Genomic DNA, 7,242 nt, shown 5'->3' with positions numbered 1-7,242 from the left:
TTATAGGCTGTTATAGATACAAATTATAATATTGGCTTTTCATAAATATTAAAATGGATTTTATATGCATGATGTTAAAGTAATTTTGCTATATAGATATAGTTTGTATTTCTGCTGTTAATTAAGCTTAGACATAATAGTGAAATAGCTATGCTTGTGTTAAAATGCCTGCTTGGGTGGGATAACACCCAATGAACACAGGATGAGGACACCTGCTACAGCTATGCCAACTAACAGCACGCACAGTCTGAACAAAGCATGAAGCAAAGCAAGACTCAAACTGGAAGTGATAAGGAGAAGGAGCCGAAACCACAGCCAAGAAACACGCATGCTCTAATAAAGGCAGACCTCAGGAGGGGCCATGTAAAATAGTTCCTGGAAAATATAAACTACTTTAGGGATATGCATAAGGACTATTAATATGCAACAGGGTCATGTAAGGGTAACGGTAGTTGAGGGTATCCCCAAAGGTAAGTGTGGTCTTTGCTGAGAGCCAAGATGCATCCTTTGCTCTATGGTCCTTTTCTCCTATTTTCCTTCATTCAACTTAATAAATTTTTACAGGAGAGTGTATGTGTTTTTCACTTAGGGGATGAAATTGAAGGGGAGAACACATTAATTCGCCCTGGCTGAAGCGGGCTGAGCAGCCCGCGCTGCCTCAGTTTCAGGGTTCAGCTGAAGGAAGCTGCAGCTCTCGCAGCCTTTGCGGGGTTGAACTGGGGCCGTGCCGCTGCCTTTGAGGGCGGTTCTTGTGCCCGCGGCCCAGCCCCGAAGGTTGCGGCGCGGGAGCGCTCCTGGCGCGGCCCGGGCAGTTGCTGCGGTGGGAGGGGAGCGCGGCCGGGCTGCCGCGGGAGTGCCGGAGCCGCGCCGGTGCGAGCCGTGCGGAGCCGAGGGGAGCCGTGCCGGGCCGGCGGGCGGCAGAGGCGGCACGGGCGCTGCGCTGGCCCCGGCCGCTGCCGGCCGCTCCGGGCGCGGGGCTCGGGCGCCGCCGGGGCCCCCTGGGCCCGGTGCCGGCCCCGCCGGGTAGGGGCAGCGGGCGGGGCTCTCCCGGCGCGGCGCGGCCCCTGCGTGCCGGAGGAGGAGCCGCCGGAGGAGCCGCGTTCCTGCCGGGAGCCGCGCTCCGTCCGGTACCGGGAGCGCGGGGCCGCTCCCGGGTGCCGAGCGCCGCCGCTCCCGTGTTCTCCGCGGTGCCCCCAGCACCGCCGAGAGGCGCCAGCCCGGGAGCGAGTCCCGCCAAGGGGCGCTGGGGGACGCTTGTGGCTTGTCAGTTTCTGAGCGTGCTTGCCAAAATCACTGAAAGGAGGAGAGGGGGAACAAACGAAGCCCCGACCGCGCAGGCATTTTTGTCTGTGGGCTAGGTTGGTGTTCCTCTATAAGAGAGGCACAGCTTTAAATAATACCATGGGCGCCTTCTGGAAACAGTGTTCGATGGATTTCGCACTCCGTCGTGAGACCTCCGGGTGTGCGTTTTTTCATTGCAGCGTCCATCCAGCGGCAGGGGAAGAGGGAATTGCGGAGGGGGTGTGGCGAGGGTGTGTTATGGGGTTTTTGGTGGTGGTTTGGTTTTCTGTATCGGAGGAAAGTTGAATAGTTTTAGAAGAAATTACAGTTTTGGCCAAATTTTTCGTTTTGGATAATACATGAGACGTTAGGTAAAATAAGTAAAAAAATAGATCTTTTTCTGTTGTTGTTTGTGTTCAGCAATATAGCTGAGAGAAGATTTGGGTGAAGATGATAAAGGATTTCCTATTATATCACTTTAGGACGTTTTGTTTTCTTATATTGTCGGTTTAATGCTCAAATTAATATATTTTAATTGTGTGTACACATTCATATATACCTGTAGGTAAATATATTTAGTGGCAGTGCTGTTTAATAAATAGTGGCATTTATATATGGTTTTTAGTCCAATTTTTTTTGGTGGTATATAGTGTCCTGTTTTATTTTTTGGTATTATTTACTACTTGTAGTTTGCTTTTGTGGATTTTAAAATAAGTTTGGTACAGCAGCATTTAATGGTGGAGTTATTTAAGGTATGATACTTTATAATAAATTTTTATTTCATTCAGTTACATGTGTAGGTTAAATGGGGTTATTGAAGGGTGAGTGGGTTTTGTTGATTTCTTTCGGTGTTTTAGTTTACAGAGTGTTTTTTGGATGGGAATTACAGTATTTTGAGTTGTTTGGTGTTGCTGGTGGTGTATTGTTGAGGTGGTAATTGGTATTTGTTGGGGTGTTTTTTAAGAAGAGTTGTTAGAGATGGTGTTCAATAGTTGAAGTCAGGTGTTTAATTGTTTTATGTTTTTTGGCTGTATAGTAGTTATTTTTAATGTGTATTTGAGATTTTTGGGTTTTAGAAATATTTGTTTTGCAGAAAGTTCATGTTTAGAATGTATGAGTTTTCAGGTTATAATAGAATTCTAAAATTTTATTTTTAGTGAGATTTTAAGGTTTTATTGCAGTTAAATTTTGTGAAGTTTTTATTACATTAGTAATAGAAATAGGTTTTGTTTTACATGTTGTGATGAAATTAGTGTGTACTGTGTACCGGTGATCAGGTTTTATACTTGGGTGGATTTGATATGCTTAGGTTAATAATTTGGTATAGTTTATAAGACTTTTTTTTTTGTTCTTATTTGGTTAAAGGCAAGGGTTTTTTTAGTTTTATGGGGTTTTTGGCATAGATTTTAGAGGTTTCATTAAAGGTGTTGGACGTGGGGTCTTTGTTATTACATTAGGTAGTGTGGTTGTGGGTAATTGGAGATGGCTTTTTTTTGGTGGAATTTTTTGAGTTTTGTTTTTTAAAATTTATATATTTGTGTGCTTAGGGTAGTGGTGCTTCTGCTGGAATTCTAACCATCTATTCTTGATTGTGCGTTTTAGATGGTCCATTCATGTTATGCCCAGACTCCCTTACAAGTGGGCCAACAGACGCGGTTCATCTCCCTGGTGGGAAGTTAGGAATTAGTACAGGGCTCTGTGATAAAGCCTTGATCTTGTCCATTCGAAGGTGTCACTCCGGTAGCCTTCAGGAACGGGTGAGGAGTTGCCATAAGTCAGGGAGGTAGTGAGGAGGAGCCAGGGTCCACTCAGGTTTCAGCAATGCCACACCAGATCATCGCCTCTTAATCCAGGGGTACCCTGCAAAAACAGCATCCATCTCTGAGCCTTAGTGCTTTGAGGGGACTATCAGAAACCGAGGCGTCCATCTTAGCATTTCTGATCTTAGTGTTTCTCTGCCCAGTGCCGATTCTGTCAAAGCATTGACTTGCGATCTCGGACAGTCATGAGAATCACACCTATTTTTGCAGCATTCAGTTAAATGTCTTTCAAGGTCCTGTTCTGAGCTGTTCTTGACAGCTGTGCACTGCAGCAATCCCTTATAGAGGATTAGGACGTGTATGGAGACTAAGATAGGTAGAGGATTCTGAGCCCTGAGTGAGCGGCTCCTGCCCAAAATTCCAAATGGCGCAAGATTCCACCCAGACTTAAGATGCCTCCACCGCAAACTCAGGCTGCTTTGAAACTCACAAGTGCCTCCTGCAAACTGACACCAGGTACCTGGGCTGGTGAGTTCTGCTGTACATGGAAAAGTCCAGCCATGTTGTTCAGCTGCCTGTGGCCCCGAGAGTCCAACTGCCTGGTGAAGTTTCACACGCCGCAGGATTCCCTGCAGATGCCAGATGTCTCCACAGCAAACTCATGCTGTTTTTAGAGTCCCAAGTGCCTCCTGCAAACGGACACCAGGTACCTGGGCTGATGACTTTTGTCTCTCAGGGAAAAGTCCGGCATTGGTCTTCAGCTGATGGTGGCCCCGAGTGGATGACTGCCTGATGATTTTTCCACAGCACAAGATTCCACCCAGACTTGAGATGTCTCCACCGCAAACTGAGGCTGCTTTGAGAGTCACAAGTGCCTCCTTCAATATGACACCAGAAACCTGGGCTGCCGACTTTTGTCTCTCAGGGAAAAGTCCTGCTTTGTTGTTCAGCTGCCTGTGGCCCTGAGTGGTCGACTGCCAGCTGATTTTCCACACTTTGCAGGATTCAATCCAGACCCAAGCTGCCACCACTGCAAACTGAGGCTGCTTTGAGACTCACAAGTGCCCCCTTCAAACTGACACCTGGAACCTGGACTGGTGAGTTTTCCCTCTTAAGGTAAACTCCAGCTTCGTTGTTCAGCTGCTTGTGGTCCCGAGTGGACGACTGCCTGATGATTTTTCCACAGCACAAGATTCCACCCGGACTTAAGATGTCTCCGCCGCAAACTGAGGCTGCTTTGAGAGTCCCAAGTGCCTCCTGGAAACTGACACCAGAAACCTGGGCTGCTGACTTTTGTCTCTCAGGGAAAAGTCCTGCTTTGTTTTTCAGCTGCCTGTGACCCTGAGCGGCCGACTGCCAGCTGATTTTCTGCCCTTTGCAGGATTCTATCCAGACCCAAGCTGGCACCACCACAAACTCATGCTGCTTTGAGAGTCTCTAGTGCCTCCTGCAAACTGACACCTGGAACCTGGACTGGTGAGTTTTCCCTCTTAAGGTAAACTCCAGCTTCGTTGTTCAGCTGCTTGTGGTCCCGAGTGGATGACTGCCTGATGATTTTTCCATAGCACAAGATTCCACCCAGACTTAAGATGTCTCCTCCGCAAACTGAGGCTTCTTTGAGAGTCCCAAATGCCTCCTTCAATATGACACCAAAAACCTGGACCGGTGAGTTTTGTCTCTCAGAGAAAAGTCTGGCATTGGTCTTCAGCTGCTTGTGGCCCCAAGTGGATGAGTGCCTGATGATTTTTCCACAGCACAAGATTCCACCCAGACTTAAGATGTCTCCACCGCAAACTCAGCCTGCTTTGAGAGTCACAATTGCCTCATTCAATGTGACACCAGAAACCTGGGCTAATGACTTTTGTCTCTCAGGGAAAAGCCCGGTATTGGTCTTCAGCTGCTTGTGGCCCCGAGTGGATGACTGCCAGCTGATTTTTCCACAGCGTAAGACTCCATCCAGACATAAGATGTCTCCACCACAAACTGAGGCTGCTATGAGAGTCCCAAGTGCCTCCTGCAAACTGACACCAGAAACCTGGGCTGGTGAGTTTTGCTTCTCTTGGAAATGTCCAGCCCTGTTGTTCAGCTCCCTGTGGCCCTGAGAGTCCAACTGCCTGGTGAATTTTTGCACACTGCAGGATTCCCCCCAGATGCCAGATGCCTCCACCGCAAACTCAGGCTGCTTTGAGAATCCCAAGTGCCTCTTTCAATGTTATACAAAAAACCTGGGCTGGTGAGTTTTGTCTCTCAGGGAAAAGTCCAGCTTTGATGTTCAACTGCTTGTGGTCCCCAGTGGATGAGTGCCAGCTGATTTTTGCACACCGCAAGATTCCACCCTGACTTAAGATACCTCCACACCAAACTCATGCTGCTATGAGAGTCCCAAGTGCCTCCTGCAAACTGACACCATAAACCTGGGCTGCTGACTTTTGTCTCTCAGGGAAAAGTCCGGCATTGGTCTTCAGCTGCTCGTGGTCCCGAGTGGATGACTGCCTGATGATTTTTCCACAGCACAAGATTCCACCCGGACTTAAGATGTCTCCACCGCAAACTGAGGCTGCTTTGAGAGTCCCAAGTGCCTCCTGGAAACTGACACCAGAAACCTGGGCTGCTGACTTTTGTCTCTCAGGGAAAAGTCCTGCTTTGTTTTTCAGCTGCCTGTGGCCCTGAGTGGCCGACTGCCAGCTGATTTTCTGCACTTTGCAGGATTCTATCCGGACCCAAGCTGCCACCACCGCAAAGTGAGGCTGCTTTGAGAGTCCCAAGTGCCTCCTGGAAACTGACACCAGAAACCTGGGCTGCTGACTTTTGTCTCTCAGGGCAAAGTCCAGCATTGGTCTTCAGCTGCTCGTGGCCCCGAGTGGATGAGTGCCAGCTGATTTTTTCCAGAGCAAGATTCCACCCAGACTTAAGATGTCTCCGCCGCAAACTGAGGCTGCTTTGAGCGTCCCAAATGCCTCCTTCAATGTGACACCAGAAACCTGGGCTGCTGACTTTTGTCTCTCAGGGAAAAGTCCAGCCCTGTTCTTCAGGGACCTGTGGCCTGAGATTCCAACTGCCTGGTGAAGTTTTGCACGCCGCAGGATTCTCCACAGATGCCAGATGCGTACAGCACAAACTCAAGCTGCTTTGAGAGTCCCAAGTGCCCCCTTCAAACTGACACCTGGAACCTGGGTGGGTGACTTTTCTTTATCAGGTGCAACTTCAGCATTTTTGTTTAGCTGCCTGTGACTCCGAGTGGCCAACTGCCTGATCATTTTCTGCAATTTGCAGGATTCTATCCAGACCCAAGATACCATCACCGTGAACTCTGGCTGCTTTCAGAGTCTTAAGTGCCTGTTGCAGACTAACTGCTGAATCCTGGGATGCTGGGTTTTGTTTGTCAGGGAGAAGTCCGGCATTGGTCTTCAGCTTCTTGTGGCCCCGAGTGGATGAGTGCCAGCTGATTTTTCTAGAGTGCAAGATTCCGCCAGATTTAAGATGCCACCGCCACAAACTCAGGCTGCTTTGAGAGTCCCAAGTGCCTCCTCCACGCTGGCACCAGGAGCCTGCTCATTTATTTGCTATTATTTCAGTTTCAGTGGAGGCCACTACCTATTTTCTGATTTTAAAGGATATTTTTTTGAAGCAAGTTCTGTGATTTTCAGCCTTTTAAGCATTATCTGCATTTCAGGGCACCTCTTTCTGTTCCTTAGGGTCGAGTATCTCAGAGAAGGGCCTGTCCTGCTTATGGTTATCCTTATGCTACCCAGGCGACTATCATTTTTGTAATTTTTGTTTATAATGTAGATGGCCTTCATTAGAGGTCCCAAGGAGAGTTAGGTCATTCATATCATTAGTAGTGTCCTCCATCTTATTTAGTTACATGTAAGGCACCAGTTAGTACTCAGCAAGAACTAATTACATAAGTTAATAGCAAATTACCTAATTTATCTGATCCTGCTACCTGAACACAGAGTTCCGTTTCTTACCCGTGTCTGCCGCTTCAGTCCAAGGTGCTGTAGCAAAAAGGAAAACGTTTGCTTTTCTCTGAAGAGTTTTCTCCTGCAGCAAGCCCTTTACCCCCTCAAACTGAAGTCAGAAGGGCCAAACAGCTGTAGCTGCTCTGAAGCCTTTTATACCCAGTAGGATTTGCCTCCTCCCTTTTCTCGGGCACCGTGGCAACGAGAGGCGGGCCCCATCAGGGGTATATTAACCCCAG

At 48.1% G+C, this 7,242-nt stretch overlaps 1 long non-coding RNA gene across 1 annotated transcript; it reads right to left on the bottom strand.

Annotated features, from left to right (window-relative positions):
• Positions 1 to 2,265: 2,265 nt before the first annotated feature.
• Positions 2,266 to 7,131, bottom strand: LOC135292152 (uncharacterized). The gene is made up of 2 exons (XR_010354658.1): positions 7,013 to 7,131; positions 2,266 to 3,141 (listed from the first exon to the last, which is right to left on the bottom strand). It is a non-coding gene; the product is annotated as an uncharacterized LOC135292152 (long non-coding RNA).
• Positions 7,132 to 7,242: the final 111 nt, after the last annotated feature.

The sequence above is a fragment of the Passer domesticus genome, unplaced genomic scaffold, assembly GCF_036417665.1.
Source record: "Passer domesticus isolate bPasDom1 unplaced genomic scaffold, bPasDom1.hap1 HAP1_SCAFFOLD_221, whole genome shotgun sequence".
Taxonomy (NCBI): domain Eukaryota; kingdom Metazoa; phylum Chordata; class Aves; order Passeriformes; family Passeridae; genus Passer; species Passer domesticus.
Note: the sequence above shows the minus strand (reverse complement) of the source record. Positions and strands in the feature narration are given on the sequence as shown.